The sequence below is a fragment of the Macaca nemestrina genome, chromosome 10 (genome assembly GCF_043159975.1).
Source record: "Macaca nemestrina isolate mMacNem1 chromosome 10, mMacNem.hap1, whole genome shotgun sequence".
Classification (NCBI taxonomy): Eukaryota; Metazoa; Chordata; class Mammalia; order Primates; family Cercopithecidae; genus Macaca; species Macaca nemestrina.
Genome location: NC_092134.1, coordinates 124,208,966 through 124,232,631, shown reverse-complemented (window position 1 = coordinate 124,232,631; position 23,666 = coordinate 124,208,966). Strand labels below are relative to the sequence as shown.

The 23,666-nt window shown below is 36.8% G+C and overlaps 1 long non-coding RNA gene across 4 annotated transcripts in view; it reads right to left on the bottom strand.

Moving 5' to 3' along the window:
* The window catches only part of LOC105481460 (uncharacterized), a 325,073-nt gene that overhangs the window by 79,207 nt on the left and 222,200 nt on the right, over window positions 1–23,666 (bottom strand). For 3 of the 4 annotated variants that reach the window (XR_986956.2, XR_011609312.1, XR_011609310.1), the window contains one exon: window positions 10,709–10,827. The exons of the other annotated variant lie outside the window; for it this stretch is intronic. This is a non-coding gene — a long non-coding RNA (uncharacterized lncRNA). The remainder of the gene's footprint in view (window positions 1–10,708; window positions 10,828–23,666) is intronic. 4 annotated transcript variants of the gene reach the window in all.

Sequence of the window (23,666 nt, the reverse complement as noted above, 5' to 3'; positions counted from 1 at the left end):
CTAACTCTAGATTTAACCTGCTAAATCTGAGAAAGCCTACAGATTTGCACTTTAAGGCTTCCTGCAAGTCTGTTTTCAATGTTATTTTCCAACAGATATTGGAAAGTTTTATCAGCAGAAATCCAGATACATTATTTCACCTTTTACATAAGCTAGGACCCATGTTCTGTATTTACACATTTGGACTGTCATTATCAAAATATACACTATAAACATATTTTCTTTACATCCAATTTTAAGTTCCAAAACTCAAGTGAGACATGGAAAACACCGATGGTTCATTAAAAAGAAAGAAAGAATAAAATTGAGAATAGAAAATATGTCTGGTGATGAATAATGTTGAGAGAAATGTAAACCCTCTCCTGTATTTCATGAACATGGTCTGGGTAGTAATGATCAGCTGTTTGCTTTTTATACAGAGTATAAGAATTAAATAAACTTAACTATGAGGAATATAAGTCAGCGTTTAGGCCCATGAAAGACACAATCAATTTATAGGATGGTTAAACTAATCTAGATGCCTAAATTAACCAACAATACATTTCTTGAAGAGAGGAGCTATATTTAAATTTTTAGTGTGTAGCTCAATGGCTATAGTGTCAATTTTTAAATATCTGTTAACTGCAGGAATAAGAAAAAAATAAATAAATTCTTATTAATAGTACAATTACTTCCCAGATTAAGAGATTCGTTTCTCTACAACAAATATTTGTACCTACCTTGCTCTGAGAAACAGCCTGCCCTGTGAACTCATTTTATCAACGACAAGACTACTTAAGAGCAGAAGAAAAAGCAATCATTCTAGCTGTGCTGATTACAGAAACCACTTAATTTCTTGGGATCCTGAAAAGCTGTGTCTGGTTGTCTAGTTTTCTACTCTGTATTTCATTTCCTATTACTGCCTTTTTTGTTTGTTTGTTTATTTGGGCGGTTGTACAAAAAACTAGCCGGGCGAGGTGGCGGGCGCCTGTGGTCCCAGCTAATCGGGAGGCTGAGGCAGGAGAATGGCGTGAACCCGGGAGGCGGAGCTTGTAGTGAGCCGAGATTGCTGTGAGCCGAGATTGCGTCACTGCGCTCCAGCCTGGGCAACAGAGCAAGACTCCATCTCAAAAAAAAAAAAAAGGATCTATCTGAGCTTGTGTAAGAGTGCTCCACTTCTGCCTGTGTTCTCATGTCCTCCAGTTTAGATATCTACAACCTGACACTGGTCCATTATCCTGAGCACATAACTTTTAACTTATATATTTAGCACCCAACTTGGCTTGAGCCTTCTCCTGCACAAATTATACCTTTGAAGCGAATGATGACAGTGTCCATTCAACTTGATCCTGAATCCTCTCCATATGTTGTAGGCTGGCTTGATGGCCTAAGTTCTAAGCTAACCCACCTCGATTAAAATAGCTATACAGGCCGGGCTCAGTGGCTCAGGCCTGTAATCCCAGCACTTTGGGAGGCCGAGGTAGGTGGATCACCTGAGGTCAGGAGTTCAAGACCAGCTTGACCAACATGGAGAAACCCCATCTCTACTAAAAATACAAAATTAGCTGGGCATGGTGGTGCATGCCTGGAATCCCAGCTACTCTGGAGGCTGGGAGAATCGCTTCAACCTGGGAGGTGGAGGTTGCAGTGAGAGAAGATCACACTATTGCACTCCAGCCTGGGCAATAAGAGTGAAACTCCATCTCAAAACAAACAAACAAACTATACATTTCCTAATCTACAGGAACCAAATTGGACCCTTAATCTGATGCTATCCCCAAATTATTCAGCTGCCTCAGCTGAGCTTTCTCTACTAATTGTTCCTTACTTATCACACTGTACTCTTTCCATAGTTGATTCTGATAATGATTTTGAAAGTAGCCCTTATGTTCTTGATGAAAAGTTATTGTAAAGCAGTCTTATAAAATATGTATGTATGAATTATTCCACATAAATTGTTTTAAAGTATTTCTTTTAAAAATATAAATCTAGATTTATTACTAAAGTTTTACTTTTACAGTGATGTACTTGAGTGGATAAAAAGGGGGTTGGTCCCAGTAGGGTTTATGCATAGCCTACTGTTCATACACAGAAGGACTTGGCAGTTCTTTCACAAGGCACAGATGTTGTGAGCTGATACTCTAAGAATTAAAAGTATTAGATGTGTGGGTTATTTGCCTGTCGGTTCTCATATACTATACCTTTACTTGCTCTTTGTATTGGTTTTCTATTGTCACTCTAACAGATTACCACAAATTTAGTGGTTTCGAATACAAAGAAACTTGTTATCTTGCAATTTTTGAGGTTATTGTGCTAAAATGGTCATCACACTGGGCTAAAATCAGTGTGTTTATAGGGTTATGCTCCCTCTGAAGACTCTAGAAGAGATTATGTTTCCTTGACTTTGCCAGCTTCTAGAGGCTGTCTGTATCCCTGGCCCTGGTGGGCCTCTTTCCATCTTCAAAGCCAGCAACGTTGAGTTGAACCTCTACTTGCTCAATTCAAACTTGCTTCTTTCCTTGTATCTTTTCTGACTCTAACTCTTCTGCATGACTCTTACACATCTGAAGAAATCTGGTGATTATATTGAGCCCTACAGAGACACTTTTCTTATTTTAAAGACAGCTGATTAGAAACATTAATTTCATCTGCAATCTTAATTCTCCTTTGCTATTAAACATAACATATTCACAAGTTCTGAATTTTAGTATGTGAACCTCTTTGGGGTAAGGTAGGAATACTATTCTAACTGCCACATTCCGCTTTGCACTGCAATCAAGCATAATTCTGTTCCCTTGCAAATTATTTCAAGCTAGAGGGGTGGAGCAAGGTGGCCGAATAGGAACAGCTCCAGTCTCCAACTCCCAGCGCGAGCGACACAGAAGACTGGTGATTTCTGCATTTCGACTGAGGTACTGGGTTCATCTCACTAGGGAGTGCCGGACAATCGGTGCTGGTCAGCTGTTGCAGCCCGTCCAGCGAGAGCTGAAGCAGGGCGAGGCATTGCCTCACCTGGGAAGCGCAAGGGGGAAGGGAATCCCTTTTCCTAGCCAGGGGAACTGAGACACAGAACACCTGGAAAATCGGGCAACTCCTACCCCAATACTGCGCTTTAAGCAAACAGGCACACCAGGAGATTATATCCCACACCTGGCCGGGAGGGTCCCACACCCACGGAGCCTCCCTCATTGCTAGCACAGCAGTCTGTGATCTACCGGCAAGGCAGCAGCGAGGCTGGGGGAGGGGCGCCCGCCATTGCTGAGGCTTAAGTAGGTAAAGAAAGCTGCTGGGAAGCTGGAACTGGGTGGGGCTCACAGCAGCTCAAGGAAACCTGCCTGTCTCTGTAGACTCCACCTCTGGGGACAGGGCAGAGTAAACAATAACAAGAGCAGCAGAAACCTCTGCAGACGCAAACGACTCTGTCTGACAGCTTTGAAGAGAGCAGTGGATCTCCCAACACGGAGGTTGAGATCTGAGAAGGGACAGACTGCCTGCTCAAGTGGGTCCCTGACCCCTGAGTAGCCTAACTGGGAGACATCCCCCACTAGGGCCAGTCTGACACCCCACACCTCGCAGGGTGGAGTACACCCCTGAGAGGAAGCTTCCAAAGCAAGAATCAGACAGGTACACTCGCTGTTCAGAAATATTCTATCTTCTGCAGCCTCTGCTGCTGATACCCAGGCAAACAGGGTCTGGAGTGGACCTCAAGCAATCTCCAACAAACCTACAGCTGAGGGTCCTGACTGTTAGAAGGAAAACTATCAAACAGGAAGGACACCTACACCAAAACCCCATCAGTACGTCACCATCATCAAAGACCAGAAGCAGATAAAACCACAAAGATGGGGAAAAAGCAGGGCAGAAAAGCTGGAAATTCAAAAAATAAGAGCGCATCTCCCCCGGCAAAGGAGCGCAGCTCATCGCCAGCAACGGATCAAAGCTGGACGGAGAATGACTTTGATGAGATGAGAGAAGAAGGCTTCAGTCCATCAAACTTCTCAGAGCTAAAGAAGGAATTACGTACCCAGCGCAAAGAAACTAAAAATCTTGGGGAAAAAAGTGGAAGAATTGATGGCTAGAGTAATTAATGCAGAGAAGGTCATAAACTAAATGAAAGAGATGAAAACCATGACACGAGAAATACGTGACAAATGCACAAGCTTCAGTAACTGACTCGATCAACTGGAAGAAAGAGTATCAGCGATTGAGGATCAAATGAATGAAATGAAGCAAGAAGAGAAACCAAAAGAAAAAAGAAGAAAAAGAAATGAAGAAAGCCTGCAAGAAGTATGGGATTATGTAAAAAGACCAAATCTACGTCTGATTGGGGTGCCTGAAAGTGAGGGGGAAAATGGAACCAAGTTGGAAAACACTCTTCAGGATATCATCCAGGAGAACTTCCCCAACCTAGTAGGGCAGGCCAACATTCAAATCCAGGAAATACAGAGAACGCCACAAAGATACTCCTCGAGAAGAGCAACTCCAAGACACATAATTGCCAGATTCACCAAAGTTGAAATGAAGGAAAAAATCTTAAGGGCAGCCAGAGAGAAAGGTCGGGTTACCCACAAAGGGAAGCCCATCAGACTAACAGCAGATCTCTCAGGCAGAAACTCTCCAAGCCAGAAGAGAGTGGGGGCCGATATTCAACATTCTTAAAGAAAAGGATTTTAAACCCAGAATTTCATATCCAGCCAAACTAAGTTTCAGAAGTGAAGGAGAAATAAAATCCTTTACAGATAAGCAAATGCTTAGAGATTTTGTCACCACTAGGCCTGCCTTACAAGAGACCCTGAAGGAAGCACTAAACATGGAAAGGAACAACCGGTACCAGCCATTGCCAAAACATGCCAAAATGTAAAGACCATCGAAGCTAGGAAGAAACTGCATCAACTAACAAGCAAAATAACCAGTTAATATCATAATGGCAGGATCAGGTTCACACATAACAATATTAACCTTAAATGTAAATGGACTAAATGCTCCAATTAAAAGACACAGACTGGCAAACTGGATAAAGAGTCAAGACCCATAAGTCTGCTGTATTCAGGAGACCCATCTCACATGCAGAGACATACATAGGCTCAAAATAAAGGGATGGAGGAAGATTTACCAAGCAAATAGAGAACAAAAAAAAGCAGGGGTTGCAATACTAGTCTCTGATAAAACAGACTTTAAACCATCAAAGATCAAAAGAGACAAAGAAGGCCATTACATAATGGTAAAGGGATCAATTCAACAGGAAGAGCTAACTATCCTAAATATATATACACCGAATACAGGAGCACCCAGATTCATAAAGCAAGTTCTTAGAGACTTACAAAGAGACTTAGACTCCCATACAATAATAATGGGAGACTTCAACACTCCAATGTCAACATTAGACAGATCAACGAGACAGAAAGTTAACAAGGATATCCAGGAATTGAACTCATCTCTGCAGCAAGCAGACCTAATAGACATCTATAGAACTCTCCACCCCAAATCAACAGAATATACATTCTTCTTAGCACCACTTCATACTTATTCCAAAATTGACCACATAATTGGAAGTAAAGCACTCCTCAGCAAATGTACAAGAACAGAAATTATAACAAACTGTCTCTCAGACCACAGTGCAATCAAACTAGAACTCAGGACTAAGAAACTCAATCAAAACCACTCAACTACATGGAAACTGAACAACCTGCTCCTGAATGACTACTGGGTACATAACAAAATGAAGGCAGAAATAAAGATGTTCTTTGAAACCAATGAGAACAAAGATACAACATACCAGAATCTCTGGGACACATTTAAAACAGTGTGTAGAGGGAAATTTATAGCACTAAATGCCCACAAGAGAAGGCAGGAAAGATCTAAAATTGACACTCTAACATCACAATTAAAAGAACTAGAGAAGCAAGAGCAAACACATTCGAAAGCTAGCAGAAGGCAAGAAATAACTAAGATCAGAGCAGAACTGAAGGAGATAGAGACACAAAAAACCCTCCAAAAAATCAATGAATCCAGGAGTTGGTTTTTTGAAAAGATCAACAAAATTGACAGACCGCTAGCAAGACTAATAAAGAAGAAAAGAGAGAAGAATCAAATAGACGCAATAAAAAATGATAAAGCGGATATCACCACCGACCCCACAGAAATACAAACTACCATCAGAGAATACTATAAACACCTCTACGCAAATAAACTGGAAAATCTAGAAGAAATGGATAATTTCCTGGACACTTACACTCTTCCAAGACTAAACCAGGAAGAAGTTGAATCCCTGAATAGACCAATAGCAGGCTCTGAAATTGAGGCAATAATTAATAGCCTACCAACCAAAAAAAGTACAGGACCAGATGGATTCACAGGTGAATTCTACCAGATGTACAAGGAGGAGCTGTTACCATTCCTTCTGAAACTATTCCAATCAATAGAAAAAGAGGGAATCCTCCCTAACTCATTTTATGAGGCCAACATCATCCTGATACCAAAGCCTGGCAGAGACACAACAAAAAAAGAGAATTTTAGACCAATATCCCTGATGAACATTGATGCAAAAATCCTCCATAAAATACTGGCAAACCGGATTCAGCAACACATCAAAAAGCTTATCCACCATGATCAAGTGGGCTTCATCCCTGGGATGCAAGGCTGGTTCAACATTCGCAAATCAATAAACATAATCTGGCATATAAACAGAACCAAAGACAAGAACCACATGATTATCTCAATAGATGCAGAAAAGGCTTTTGACAAAATTCAACAGCCCTTCATGCTAAAAACGCTCAATAAATTCGGTATTGATGGAACGTACCTCAAAATAATAAGAGCTATTTATGACAAACCCACAGCCAATATCATACTGAATGGGCAAAAACTTGAAAAATTCCCTTTGAAAACTGGCACAAGACAGGGATGCCCTCTCTCACCACTCCTATTCAACATAGTGTTGGAAGTTCTGGCTAGGGCAATCAGGCAAGAGAAAGAAATCAAGGGTATTCAGTTAGGAAAAGAAGAAGTCAAATTGTCCCTGTTTGCAGATGACATGATTGTATATTTAGAAAACCCCATTGTCTCAGCCCAAAATCTCCTTAAGCTGATAAGCAACTTCAGCAAAGTCTCAGGATACAAAATTAATGTGCAAAAATCACAAGCATTCTTATACACCAGTAACAGACAAACAGAGAGCCAAATCAGGAATGAACTTCCATTCACAATTGCTTCAAAGAGAATAAAATACCTAGGAATCCAACTGACAAGGGATGTAAAGGACCTCTTCAAGGAGAACTACAAACCACTGCTCAGTGAAATAAAAGAGGACACAAACAAATGGAAGAACATACCATGCTCATGGATAGGAAGAATCAATATCTTGAAAATGGCCATACTGCCCAAGGTTATTTATAGATTCAATGCCATCCCCATCAAGCTACCTATGAGTTTCTTCACAGAATTGGAAAAAACTGCTTTAAAGTTCATATGGAACCAAAAAAGAGCCCGCATCTCCAACACAATCCTAAGTCAAAAGAACAAAGCTGGAGGCATCACGCTACCTGACTTCAAACTATACTACAAGGCTACAGTAACCAAAACAGCATGGTACTGGTACCAAAACAGAGATATAGACCAATGGAACAGAACAGAGTCCTCAGAAATAATACCACACATCTACAGCCATCTGATCTTTGACAAACCTGAGAGAAACAAGAAATGGGGAAAGGATTCCCTATTTAATAAATGGTGCTGGGTAAATTGGCTAGCCATATGTAGAAAGCTGAAACTGGATCCTTTCCTTACTCCTTATATGAAAATTAATTCAAGATGGATTAGAGACTTAAATGTTAGACCTAATACCATAAAAATCCTAGAGGAAAACCTAGGTAGTACCATTCAGGACATAGGCATGGGCAAAGACTTCATGTCTAAAACACCAAAAGCAACGGCAGCAAAAGCCAAAATGGACAAATGGGATCTCATTAAACTAAAGAGCTTCTGCACAGCAAAAGAAACTACCATCAGAGTGAACAGGCAACCTACAGAATGGGAGAACATTTTTGCAATCTACTCATCTGACAAAGGGCTAATATCCAGAACCTACAAAGAACTCAAACAAATTTACAAGAAAAAAACAAACAACCCTATCAAAAAGTGGGCAAAGGATATGAACAGACATTTCTCAAAAGAAGACATTCATACAGCCAACAGACACATGAAAAAATGCTCATCATCACTGGCCATCAGAGAAATGCAAATCAAAACCACAATGAGATACCATCTCACACCAGTTAGAATGGCGATCATTAAAAAGTCAGGAAACAACAGGTGCTGGAGAGGATGTGGAGAAATAGGAACACTTTTACACTGTTGATGGGATTGTAAACTAGTTCAACCATTATGGAAAATAGTATGGCTATTCCTCAAGGATCTAGAACTAGATGTACCATATGACCCAGCCATCCCATTACTGGGTATATACCCAAAGGATTATAAATCATGCTGCTATAAAGACACACGCACACATATGTTTATTGCGGCACTATTCACAATGGCAAAGACTTGGAATCAACCCAAATGTCCATCAGTGACAGACTGGATTAAGAAAATGGGGCACATATACACCATGGAATACTATGCAGCCATAAAAAAGGATGAGTTTGTGTCCTTTGTAGGGACATGGATGCAGCTGGAAACCATCATTCTTAGCAAACTATCACAAGAACAGAAAACTAAACACCGCATGTTCTCACTCATAGGTGGGAACTGAACAATGAGATCACTTGGACTCGGGAAGGGGAACATCAAACACCGGGGCCTATCATGGGGAGGGGGGAGGGGGGAGGGATTGCATTGGGAGTTATACCTGATGTAAATGACGAGTTGATGGGTGCAGCACCCCAACATGGCACAAGTATACATATGTAACAAACCTGCACGTTATGCACATGTACCCTAGAACTTAAAGTATAATAATAATAATAAAAAAAATTATTTCAAGCTAGTTTCAGCCACTAGTTGTCACTAAGAGGAGGTTGAAGATTGAAAAGAAGGTAGCTATTTATTATTGCTTTGCTTGGCCAATGTATCAAGCTACAATTACATTTCCTCTCATTCCATATTAGTGTTCTCAAGAACTGTATTAACTTTGTTAAAAATATCCCTTGCACTGACTTGCATCTATTTAAAATTTGAATTGTTTCTTTTTTCTTGACTGAACACTGACGGATGAAGTTCTTAGCCTAGGTGGTTTTAAGAAACAGACCTCCAAGATGGAGAATGGAAATAAACTGCTCACCTGCTAGAGACTGAACACAGCGATAACATTCATAGAAACAGAAAATAGGACAACAATTATCTGTGGAAACCAGTGGCATAATAACCACAAATATTATCACATGGGTTTGCTTTGGATTAAGTATTGATTAAATGAACAGCTACTGCACCCTACAAGTCTACTGACATGAAGACAAGATTAAAGGGATGTTGTGCCATCTTACTGGGAAAAGTTTACCAAAAGTAAAGTATATTATGAGCACAGGGGCATCAACTGCTCATTCAAGGAAAGAATATAGAACCACAGTGCCTATATCTTTTTAAAAATCTCTCATATTTTTCTTTTAAAAAGTATCTGAAGAACACAACAAATATTAAGTTCATGGATAATGTGAGCAAGTTGCAAGTCAAATTCACAGTCTGACCGGATGTTAAGATTAGGGCATTAATTGGAAAGGAGAGGGAACCTAAGATTTGGACTGGCAAACTTAGACCAGATTTAGAGAAATCTGAGAATGTTGAATCCTCAAACCTTCAATGCACAAATTGCCTAACAAGGAAATTCATCTTCTCAGGATCCATTCCCAATACTCCTTGTTGCTTCTAGATTCATTGAGTGAGACAGTCTCATGTCTAGGAATCTTTAAGATGTCTTAGATGTCAAAAATGTTGCAAAATCTTGCTAACGTTCATAAGCAGGAATATAAGAAGTGTAGAAATTGATTCTTAATGCTGATTTAAGAATTTTCTGGAGAGGATGTGGAGAAATAGGAACAGTTTTACACTGCTGGTGGGACTGTAAACTAGTTCAACCATTGTGGAAAATAGTGTGGCGATTCCTCAAGGATATAGAACTATAAATACCATTTGATCCGGCCATCCCATTGCTGGAGATATACCCAAAGGATTATAAATCATGCTGCTATAAAGACACATGCACACGTATGTTTATTGCAGCACTAATCACAATAGCAAAGACTTGGAATCAACCCAAATGTCCATCAGTGACAGACTGGATTAAGAAAATGGGGCACATATACACCATGGAATACTATGCAGCCATAAAAAAAGTTGAGTTCGTGTCTTTGTAGGGACATGGATGCAGCTGGAAACCATCATTCTCAGTAAACTATCACAAGACAGAAAACCAAATACCGCATGTTCTCACTCATAGATGGGAATTGAACAATGAGATCAGTTGGACATAGGAAGGGGATCATCACACACCGGGTCCTATTGTTGGAAGTGGGTTTGGGGGAGGGATAGCATTAGGAGATATACCTAATGTAAATGACGAGTTAATGGGTGCAGCACACCAACATGGCACATGTATACATATGTAACAAACCTGCACGTTGTGCACATGTACCCTAGAACTTAAAGTATAAAAAAAAAAAGAAATGTAGCCCCCCCGCCACCAATAAAAGAAAAAGAATTTTCAGGCTTAATATATTCATAAAAATGCACTTACCAGGGATTTTGGCTTTGAATGTGCTTGCTCAGATAGTGGAAAATGTCTCTAACAGTCTGAATAAAAATGTAGATTCAATGGTAGCCTGTAGTCAATTAGATCAAAATGCCAGGACTTCTCTGCCATTGTGGAAAAAAAAAAAAAAGAATGCAAAGACTAAGACAATAGGAATGCTATTTAGAGTTATTAAGTTGTACCTGTTCATCCTCTCCCACTGCCACTTTCTGCTAACTCTGCTAACCAGAGGGCCCAGAGGACTCTTCCTTACAATTACATTGAGAAACACACTAATCTGGGAGTACCATCAGCTTAAAAAATTCCTTACCTATATTATGGGAAAATTTTTGAGTCTGGTTAGCAAAAATCCCATTGGGGTAACTACAATTGGAAGTAATTATCTGTCACTCATTTTCCAGACTTAAACCAATTCATACATTGGTTCAACACAATACAGTTCAACACATACTGTGCTGAAGGACAGTTCTCCGTGGGTGTCTCGTTTTTTGGCAATATAACATCTTTTTTCTGGGGCAAAGGTTGAGCAGGTTTGCTTGCAACACATTGTGAAAGACTGGGGTATTTTAAGTTTGGTGTTTCTTAATTGAGATGCAAACCCACTGCAGGCAAAGCATCTATGTTGGTGACTCTGCAATGCCCGGTGGGAACTGTGGGCAAGGGAAACCAATGCAAATATTAAGCTTATGTTTTCTGCCTATCTTTGAGTGATAAAATTATTTGTCTCTGATTCAGGAGTCTCTTGTCTTTTGCCAACATTCATGAAACTTTAGCAATTTAAATTGTGAGCTTGCAAACAGGATACAAACTTTGATTCGTCACATTGTTTGGCAACCTGAGATTTCTGTGATTGAAATGAGCACTCAGTTCTCTTGAAAAAGGGGTATATATGTTATATGCTGCAAATCTTTCTTTCATTATTTATAGATTATCAGAGGGCTTATAGTGATGAAGTGATAAGTAGAATTTTGGCCCAGGTGAATCTCAGAGTAGGCCCAGTAAATCCTCAAACCACTATATATATATATATATATATATATCTCAGTTCATTAATGCCTCATTGACATTGTTATTTGGAAACCTGCAGAATCCTCATATTGGTCCCCTGACCTGACAATCAGGGCTATAGATGGCAAGAAAAACTAAGGGTAACTTCTTATCACAGCATCTTATTATCTAATAACAAACCATATGTGTCACATTCTTGAGATAATTGCACTAGTTTGCACCATTAAAAAAGACTTGAAAGATGCAGGAATATGGATTCAAATAATATTATAATGTAAGCTGTTGTTCAGAGGTGCAAAAACCAAATGGATCTTTGACAATGAAGATCAGCGTAAACTGAAATCTGGAGGTCACTGATATATTGGAGCAAATTCATTTCTCTAGCTATTAAGCAAATTTTTAAAAACCAGTTGTGAAGTATGGGAATATTACACCTTCAATGACATACATTCATGCTGTATCAGAATCCATGCTCTCTGATAATATTAACTTGATATGTCTGAATATACACCTATTATGGGTTAACTTATGTCTTGGAAAAATATATGTTGAAGTACCAGTTCTCAGTTCAACAGAATGTGATATTATTTGGAAATAAGATCATTGCAGGTTAATTAGTTAAGATGAGGTTATACTGAAGTCAAGTGGTCCTCTTGGCCGATACGACAGGTATCCTGTAAGAAGACAGCCATGTGAAGACAGAGTCACAGGTAGAACTTCATGTGAAGATAGAGGCAGAGATGTGATGCATTTGTAAGCCCAGAAATCCCAAGGAGTGCCAGCTATTACCAGAAGCTAGAAAAAAAGGCATGGACCAGATTTTCCCTTGGTGCCCTTGTAAGGAACCAACCCTACCCTCTACCGACATCTTGACTTGTAGCTTTGAAACGTGTGAGGCAATACATTTCCATTGTTTTAAGTCACCATTTTGTGATACTTTGCTATCTCAGCTCTAGGATACTAATGCACAACCTCACAGAATTTCAAGATGATTTACTCTTTTAATGAGATCATGCTACTCAGACTTGTTGAGCAGGAAATAGCACAAACCCTAAGATGCTTTAGTAAGACACTTACATGACAATAAAATCCAAAAACATCAAGAGATGGGCACATTGATATAGTTTCTAGTGAAACAGTTTGATTAAGGTGAAGTATGGAAGCTGATAAGTATTAGAAATATTGTAAAGGAAAACAAAATTTACATAAGAATTTTTAATAACATGAAAAACAGCATAAAAGAAAATTGATCTTATTTTTTACAACAGTGTATTCTTTTTGAATAGTTTTTTCACACATTAGTTCTATTTCTTATGTTTCTATTTTTTTAATGCTTACTATTTTATTTTATTTTTGAGATGTATATATACATATTTTTAAAGGCATTGATCTAATTGACATGACAATGAGACTGTCAAAGAATATTTTAAAAAACCACTGGCCAGGCACTGTGGCTCACACCTGCAATCCCACCACTCTGGGAGGCAGAGGCAGGTGGATCACCTGAGGTCAGGAGTTCGAGACCAACCTGGCCAACAGAGCAAAACACTGCCTCTACTAAAAATACAAAAACTAGCCAGGTGTGGTGCATGCCTATAGTCCCACCTACTTGGGAGTCTGAAGCAGGAGAATCTCCTGAGCCTATTTCTATACTAGACTAAGAGATTGTAATATTATAAATATTAACCATACTTTCCTCTTAAGTAATAAACAATATATGCTTGATGTTTAACTTTATAGACTCAAGTATTTTATTGTTTCAAGGATTTCTATTATATATACAAGTAATTAATACTTGTTGATGAGTTGTTTCTACTTTCAAGTTTTAAAGGTATTAAGGTTGAAATCTTATAAAAGGATTGCAAAATGTATGCAATAAAGCAGACATTTTTATAAAAGAAAGGATGGAAGATGTAAGTAAGATATTGAAAAGCACATTTACAATTGTAAACAGTTGTATCTGAGAAGAGTTTGTAGGTATGTGACTGTCTGAGAGTGTTGGGTCCAAACCAAAGCAAAGTGTTTATCCTAGCAGAATCTCTTCGCCTCTTATTATGGCCTGAAAGCAGCACTTTAAAATCCTCTGTAGGTTTGTAAGAGGTCACTCTCTTCTCGACTTTCAAGTAGGACAAGAGAAAGCAAGTTCTAAAGAACAGGTTAACCCCTGACCCTGAAAACATCACTGTACTGATTAGTAACAGAAGTTGTTTCTTTTCAGGGAAGAAAATACTTCTTTTGGTATCCTCATTGTATTTTTTCTGGAGGCAAACCTAGATCAAATTTTGAGAAATCTATAACTCTGTAATTCTATTATTTAAATTCCAATTATAAAAGTAGAATAGATTAGGTAGAGAAATGTCATTCCTTGCTCAGGGCTACATTAGAAATCCCTGTTACAGGTAGAATTGGAACACAAGCCTCTCTCACAATATTCACAGTCCTGTTTCTATCTATCGTAGTCTTTCATTTACCTAAAACAGCTTTTTTGCGTATTTAAATAATACATATATTTTAAAGGGTAAAACCTACCAATGTATAATCTCATTTTCCGTGTCTTATAAGACAGACCGCTCTCCATAATGAGAAAATGATGAGAAATGGTGAGAAAAATTCTTCAAATCATGATATCATGAATTTAATGTCATCAAAAGAAAGATTCCTCATGCTAAAAGCAGGTGCACCGGTGTGAATATGTGGCTGTCCCATATTGCGGAGCCATATATTTCACAGTGAGGCTCTACATAGAGAAATAAACAGCCATATGGCAAACAAACTTACTTTTTACTGCTTCATTTTATTTGTTTCAAAATAGTGCAGTGCCACAAATCCAGAATATTAACAACGCTCCATCTGGAGAAATGTAAGTTTTGGAGCCCTGAACCAGCACGTTAGCATTCCCACAAAACTTCCGATCTTCAATCCACTGCAAACTTGGAACCAGCTTTATGTCAACCCAGCATGTCTTTCTAATGCAATGCTAGTGGCTCAATTAAAATGTTTATAAAATGAAAAAAAATAAAATTCTGGAAAGATTTTAAAAATCGACCTGCTTGCATACACGTCTAATAGACTGCGTTGCAATGTTTATTAATAAATATCTTTGTAAATGTAGTTAGCTTTATTTATCTCTATTTTGCAAATAAGAAAAACATAGAGCTGTCTGGATACAAATGTCTGCTCTGTATTTAGAAACCTAGCTCTTTAGATTAGAAATAAATGACTGATGCTTGCTTCACTAGTTCAACAAAAATTTATTTATATTTTCTAGGCAGAGAACAGGATAACAAAATGAAGAAAAGGTGTCTTACCATCTCAGGATATTTTACTAAACATAAGTATTTATAATAGTTTGCAGAGGATTCAATTTCTGTCCGATACATGCTTTATTCGATAAGTTAAACGCACTAATTGGTGGCTATGTATTTCTTTACTTGCCTGTTGGAAAGAAGAATGTGGAAGGTGCAGAATTAGGGCAGGAAAACCAATAACAATCAAATGAAATTCAGGGTTATTATTTGGAAAAAGTCCTAGCATATTGTCGTATTGTTGTCAAATATGCTAGCATATATAGTAGTGTACACATATACACACACACACATATATGCTAGTGTGTGTGTGTATACATATTAGTATGTATGCTAGCTAGTATATATGTCTATTATATGGCTTTGGTATGTTATATATATGTTTTTGTTTTGGTTTGGTTTAGTTTTTAAATGTGTTTAGTTTCTCTTTAAAATATTTTAAAGATATTAATTGTAAAGAATTACCAACAATGCATAAAATATACACATAATTTGACATTTATAAAATGAATGCTCCTGTAACAATCTGTTCATGTGCTTGTACCTGTAACATAGGTACAGAAATAGAACACTGGCAGCAATGCAGAGCTGCTGTGTCCTTCCTTTTTTTTTGAGACAGAGTCTCACTCTGTCTTCCAGGCTGCAGTGAAGTGGCACGATCTAGGCTCACCGCAACTTCCGCCTACCTGGTGCAAGCGATTCTCGTGCTTCAGCCACCTAGTAGCTGGGATCACGGGTGTACGCCACCACGTCCCGCTAGTTTTTGTATTTTTAGTAGAGACGGGGTTTCGCCATGTTCGCCGGGCGAGTGTCGAACTCCTGGTCTAAAGTGATCTGCCCACCTCAGCCTCCCAAAGTGCTGTGATTACTGAGCCACCGAGCCCGGCCTGTCTATGTGTCCTTTTGTGATCCCAACCTTTTTAATAAAATGCCAGAAGGAAAAATCAAACTTGATTATTATTTCCATGTTCTTTGTTTTATCTTACGTATTAGAACTTACATTTTCATTCCTAAATGATAGTTTAGTTCTGAGAATGATATTTTCCATAAATGTCAGATAGTAAATATTTTAGTCATTGCAGGTCATGGGGTCTCTGTAACAGCCAGTAGGCACTGCCATTGTAGTACAAAAATAGCCATAGAATGATAGGCAAAAGTATGAATGTATTTATACTCAGTACAACAATTTACAGAAATAGATGTAAGGCCAGATTTGATTCAGGGGCCATAGTTTCTGATTTCTACTTTGGTTTTCTCTGCTTTTCAATTTTATATAAACATAATTAAATTTTACTATTTTTGGTTTTTAGCTTTTATTTTTCTCACTTTTGTTTGTGAAATATGATCATTTAACTTGCAGTTTGTTCACTTTCATTGTCTTTTAATATTTCATTATATGAATATTCCATAATTTGTTTTTCTTATTGTACTGTTGGTGAATGTTTGAGCTGTTTAAAGTTTCTGGTCATTTTACTGCTGCTGTAAATTTTCTCATATAGGCATCCAAATGCACATGTGAGTGAATTTTAAAAGCATATATACTTATTAATATTATGAATATAATTATTGGGCCATAGGGTATGTGCAACTTCAAATATACTTGATAATGCCAATCTATTTTCCAAAGTGACAAAATTGACTGGCACCATTCACCAAAATGGTATATGGGTTCCATTTTTTCCCTGTCCTTATATATATATATTCAATTTGTGGTAGATTTTCTATGAGTGCTTGAAAATACAGTTTACATAATATACCATTTTTAATCCCGTTACTTTTACTCATTTTGTATTTTGTATTTTATATTTGTCTCTTGTAAGTAACATGTTGTTGGTATTTTTTTTCCCCATATGAGTATGCTTGTCATTAAACTGGAACATTTAGTACATTCATATGTAGTGCCACAGGTTCTTTGTTTATTTTATTTCACCTGTTTTGCTCAGCTTCTAGTAATTTTAAGTTTGAGATAATAAGATAAGAGTATCTAATTCTTACTCATCTTTAAAAAAGAGTGGTCACTTTATTTCTAGGTTATTGTCAAGAGGCTTTCCTAAGATGCTGAATTTTTGTGTCACTTTGAACTTTTATGTAAACTATGGGTAAATGCCCTCAAGACAAAAGATACTTTATTTCTTTGATTTAATACTTATCTCTCCAGGTAAAGTTTATCCTCTTGTTGTGGTCTAGCCTCTTTCTATCATCAGTTTAACTACTCAGTGCTGTTTAGAACTGTTTTTAATATTTTATCTAGAAAAATTCTTTTTTTTTTCATTGGCAGTTTGATTCAAATAATCCTGTCAATTATTACTGGAAAAAAACAAAATCCAGAGAAAAACCTTATATCTAAATTTTAGTAGGTTTAGGGTAATGATTGGAAAACAGAAAGAAAATTATACAATTTATGATATAAACTATGAAAGGAGTTCAATATACTTGCCATTTACCAAGAGGAAATAATAAGAAAATTTTCCATAGGTTACTAATAAGCCCAAGGAGACTGCAAAATTAAAAACTCAAGAAAAACGAAATAAATGTTGGAAAGTTGTGGAGTACAATAAAATTGCTACTTGTTTACTTATAAGAAAAAAAATATTAAAAATAAGGCCAGCTTTGAGTTTCCCCTGAACATGCCTAAGCATGTGAGAAGGAAGTACCCAGATCTGGTCTCAACTTTCCTCAGAATTTCTCTTTGTTGGAAAAAAACTAAAAGAAAATTTCCCAATGAGAACTTGGTATTGATCTTTGACAAGTACACTAGGTAAAACGCATATGGAACACAAAATAGGTGAGGTTTGTAAAAATATGTAAGGCAAAATGTAGAATACTATCCATACTAATATCAACCATATAAATAATTGAAATATTTACTAACCAAGATACTAACACCAAGCATATAAATAATGGACATATATTTATCACATAAATATTAATATTATTTTCAACAAATAAGGAAAGAGAACCTGACAAATCCATGGTCCTCAAGGCAATTTAATTTGGATGTTCCATGATGTGTGAGGAAGGGAGTGGTACTAAAAGAGCCCAGGCAATTAGGTGAAGGCAGATACAATTAGAAGGTCATTAAGAAAGTTTAGTTTTGGTAGAGGTCTGTCTGAGACTAAAGGAATGAAAGCTAGTTAAATGTCATTGTTCCAGAGAGTTAAGCAGAGCTGCACTGGAATGGAGCTGAAAGAATGTGTTTCTTCACAAAGCAGATAAAACCAAGTTTAGTTTCCTCAAAAACCTACAGAGGAGAAAAGAGAAGATAGACAATCAACTCCCATGGCTGAAATTATCTAGAGATACCACTCTGGGCAGGCGAGTGTTGCTATCAAGCTTCTGTGGATGTTTGAAGACTTTATTTTTGCATCTTAACCTTGGGCTGGACCTAAGCTTGTGTAAACCATATGATGTCTGTATTGTTTTAGATGCTGACAAAAGAAAACTAGACCTTTGGTTTTTGTTGTAAGATTTTTGTTTTCATACCTATGCTCGTAGTAGATAGTTTGCAAATGAAAGTTGATTTGCCATAGTTTTAAATAATATTGTTTTGGCTTGAATATTCTATAATACACTTTTATAGAGTATAACATGCTAAATCACTGTTTTGTTGTAAGAAAGGTGTAAACGTTTTGTTAATAAAATGCTATGTTTACCAAAAAAAAAAAAAAAAAAAAGATACCACTCTGTTCTTAAAGCACCTGTGAATCTTCCTTTTTGCTTAAGCAGAGTCACTTGAAGAAGAGGCTGTATCGATCACTGGTCTCCAAGACGAATGAAGACAAATTCAACAGCAGTGTAAAAGTAGAAAAGAATACTGCCCGGGTGCGGTGGCTCAAGCCTGTAATCCCAGCACTTTGGGAGGCCGAGGCGGGCGGATCACGAGGTCAGGAGATCGAGACCATCCTGGCTAACACGGTGAAACCCCGTCTCTACTAAAAATACAAAACAATTAGCCGGGCGTGTTGGCGGGCGCCTTCAGTCCCAGCTACTTGGGAGGCTGAGGCAGGAGAATGGTGTGAACCCGGGAGGCGGAGCTTGCCGTGAGCTGAGATCGCGCCACTGCACTCCAGCCTGGGCAACAGAGCGAGATTCCGTCTCAAAATAAATAAATAAATAAATAAATAAATAAATACTATGATTACTTAAGAACAACAGAAAAAAAAATGGACAACTTTTGTTAACTAAGATAAACCTGAGTTGAATAATTACATAATATTTTACGGAATCACCAAGCTGAAAAAAGGACAGGAGTGTGCTAAACCTCAGAAACACATGCACTAGAGGTGCAGACTCCATTAAGACCCACATTCTCTAGACTTTGCTTTTTCTGTGCATGATGGTTACCTTTTCCATTCTAGACACGGTTATAAAACCAGGTCTTTAAAGTCTTCCAATCTTTACATCTTACAACTTTGATATCTGGGAAAAGGATTGTCTCGCCTCATTCGGCCCCACTCTTAAAATCCAGGGAAAGGAATTGGCACGTGGGAGCACAGAAAAACATTTTCTATATGGATAAAGAAATAATATTTAAGAAGAATGTGGGAGAAGTGGGTGCAGTAACAGACACATAGGCCCGTAAATATTTACTACATAAAAATCCCTCATAATTGGTGTGCTAACTCATGTGGTTGGGTTTGTAATACTCTAACTAAAGGTCAGACAATAAACAACTGATATTATTTAACAGCTTACTATGTGCCACGTTTTCTGAGGGTTTTAGATTTTTCATCTCATTTCCTCTTAATAGAAATCCTAGGCAATAGATACGATTCGTATCACACTTTGAAAATGAAAACAAAGACACTAAGAGGCTAAATAACTTGCCAAAGGTCACATAACTGAGGCCAAGATTTTAACTCAGGTAGTAAAAAGTGTGAATTTAAAGGAAAGACACAAGCATTTTGTCAGCCTAAGAAGGATATTTTTGTCAGAAGATTCTCTAAAATGTTTGACCAGAGGTACAAAATTATTGGATAATCATACGTCGGTATTAAACAATTGAAATGAGGAAACTTTCAAAATGTTTCTGTTATTTAGCTCTGGGTTTTTAAAATAACATATTTTTAAAGTAATAGATATGAGATATAAGTTTAATAGATGTAATTTACTAAGTAAAAGAGTAAAACTTCTATTATCACAAACATGAACAAAGATTTATTGAAATAAAATCTGATAGGAGACACTGATTTGATGTCCAGTATTTTGCCCATTTTTCCTCCCATTGTAAATGCATGCATACACAATTATGAAAGAAATAAACTGAGACATTTACAAGTACAGGAAATTTGCATCCACCCTATATATTAAGGAAAGAAACTATTAAAAACCTATAATCTAAAGGAATCTTAGATAAATGCACTACATTTGTCTGGATTAAAGAGGAACATCCATGATAGGTACACAAATCATATCCCTCTTTTCAAAAATTCAAATACACTGAAGCCTCACTAATTCTCTGGGTATGAGAAGTTGGTGAACTATGGAGAGGTGTGTCAGAAATAGATGGTATATGCCAATACCTTCTTGGTAAGAATGAAAGCAGACAAATAAAAAATAAAGTATTATAAATAATCAAATAAATGAAGATATCTACTAAAGCATTCAAAATACACAATTACAAAATCAGGCTTGCAGTATGAATGAAGAAGAAAAAAATCCATGACTATATAAATTTGAATGTAAGGATGAATTGGCATTTGGATATATACTTTATCATTTTAATAAGCTAAATAAATAATCCATATCTGATTTTATTTTTATATATACCAAAAATCATTTCATAAAATGTATTCTTCCCGTAATGTGGAGAGGGGAATAGAGAGGGGTTAATGAGTACAAAAATATGGTTAGAAGAAATAAGATATAGTGTTTAATAGGGCCATAGGGCAACTAGAGTTAACAATATTGTGTATTTCAAAATAATTAAAAGAGTTAAATTGAGATGCTGCTAATACAAAGATATGACAAATTTTTTTTTTTTTTTTTTTTTTTGAGACGGAGTCTCGCTGTGTCGCCCAGGCTGGAGTGCAGTGGCCGGATCTCAGCTCATTGCAAGCTCTGCCTCCCGGGTTTTTACGCCATTCTCCAGCCTCAGCCTCCCGAGTAGCCGGGACTACAGGCGCCCGCCACCTCGCCCGGCTAGTTTTTTGTATTTTTTAGTAGAGACGGGGTTTCACCGTGTTAGCCAGGATGGTCTCGAACTCCTGACCTCGTGATCCGCCCGTCTCGGCCTCCCAAAGTGCTGGGATTACAGGCTTGAGCCACCGCGCCCGGCCGACAAATGTTTAAGATGATCACTATCCCAATCACCTTATCACTACACATTGTATGCTTGTATCAAAATGTCACATATACCCCATAAATATGAAAAATTTTATGAAAAAATATTCCCAAGAAAAATGTTTATAAGGTAGATATAAAAAGTTATTAAATATACACATACACACAAACACACGCACAAACACACGCACACAGGTAGTCAAAACGTACACTGGACAGTTTCAAGGCAAGATGTGGGATCTTATTTTCTGTTAATTAATTGGTTCTTAGGAGAAGTTTATACATTGCAAAATAAGCAATAAATAAGCAAAAATATAATATGTATGGAAAAATTATCTGTAAATTGAAATGTCATCAATATTGAAGATTTAGAAATTAAGAAATTAAGCAAGCCTTGGAAAATTGCCTACTAAGTAATTTAGACAGAAACATTGGAAAAGTTTACACTTATCATTAGAAGAAAGCAAAATAACCTGGCCTCTATGAAACGGTATTGGGAACTCAGTAAAATATAACAGAATGAGCTGAAAACAAACATAAAATTTAGGTCAGGAATATTAAAAACATATTTATTTGGTTTTCAGATTTTTTATGTATAAAGGTACATAATAGTTGTTTATACTTATGGGATCCATGTGATATTTAGAGGGAAGCATAAGAGGTGTAATGGTCAAGTCAGAGTAATTGGGATAGCCATCACCTCAAATGTTTGGAATTTCTTTGTGTGAGAAACATTCTAAATTCACTCCTCTAGCTATTTTGAATTGTACAATTGATTAATGTTAATTATCACTATACACTAATTATGTATTTTTGTACCCATTAATCAAACCTTCTTTATCCCTTCCTCCCCATTATCCTTCTGTGCTTCTGTTAACCACCATTCTACCATGTACTATCATGAGATCAACTTTTTACCTACTGCACATGAATGAGAACATATGATACTTGTTTTTCTATGCCTGGCTTACTTGATTTAAGGTAATATCCCCCAGTTCCATTCACATTGTTGCAAATGATATAATTTCATTCTAATAAAATAATGAATAGTCTGTTGTTTATATGTACCATATTTTCTTTATTCAGTCATCATTGATGGACACATAGTTTTATTTTATATTTTAGCTATTATGAATATTGCTGTAATAAATACAGGAATACAGACCAGCAGTGGGATTGCTGAATCATATGTCACTTCTATTTTTAGGTTTTTGAGTGACATCTATTCTGTTCTTCATAGTAGCTGTACTAATATACGTTCCTACCAAGAGTGTACAAGGCTTCCCTTTTCTCTACATCCTCACCAGCATCAGTTATTTTTGTGTCCTTATAATAAAAGCCATTTTAGGTATGGGGAAATGATTTCTCATTGTGTTTTTAATTTGCATTTCTCTGATTATTAGTGATGAGCAATATTTAAAAATATACTTGTTGGTCATTTGTATGTCTTCTTTTGAGAAGTGTCTATTAAAACATTTTATCCATTTTTTAAATCAGAATATTTTTTGCTATTGAGTTGTATGAGTTTTCCATATATTCTGGTGATAAATTTCTTGTCAGTTGAATAATTTGCAAATATTTTCTCCTATTCTATAGGTTATTTGTTCACTTTATTGTTTTCCTGTGCAGAAGCTTTTTAGCTTTATGTGATCCCATTAGTCTATTTTTGCTTTGATTGACTATGCTTAATCAAGGATCTTTGTCCATGCTAAGATCCTTAAGCCTTTTCCCAATGTTTGCTTCGAGGAATTTTATAGTTTCTTGTGTCATATTTCAGTTTTAAGTTCATTTTGATTTGATTTTTTAATATGGTGAGAGATGCAGGTCTACTTTCATTCTTATGAATATAAACATCTTGTTTTACTGAAATCATTTGTTGAATAGAGTGTCCTTACCCTCATTGTATGTTCTTGGCACCTTTATTGAAAATGATGTGACTGTGAATATATGAATTTATTTATGAATTCTCTCAATTCTATTGTTCTGTGTGTCTGGTTTTATGCCAGTAACAACAGTTTTAGTTACTATAGCTTTGCATTATAATATAAAGTCATGTAATGTCAAGATTCCAGTTTCATTATTTTGCTCAGGATGGCTTTGGTTATTCTGGATCTTTTTGGTTTCATATAAATTTTAGGAATATTTTATATTTCTGTGTAGAACATCTTTGGTCCATCAGTAGCAATTGCATTGAATATGTATATTGTTTTGGGTAGTACAGACATTTTTAAAATATTGATTCTTCCACTTCATGAACATGAGATATATTTTCACTTTTTATGTCCTCTTCAATTTACATCATGAATGTTTTATAGTTTTTATTGTAGAGATCTTTAACTTCTATAGTT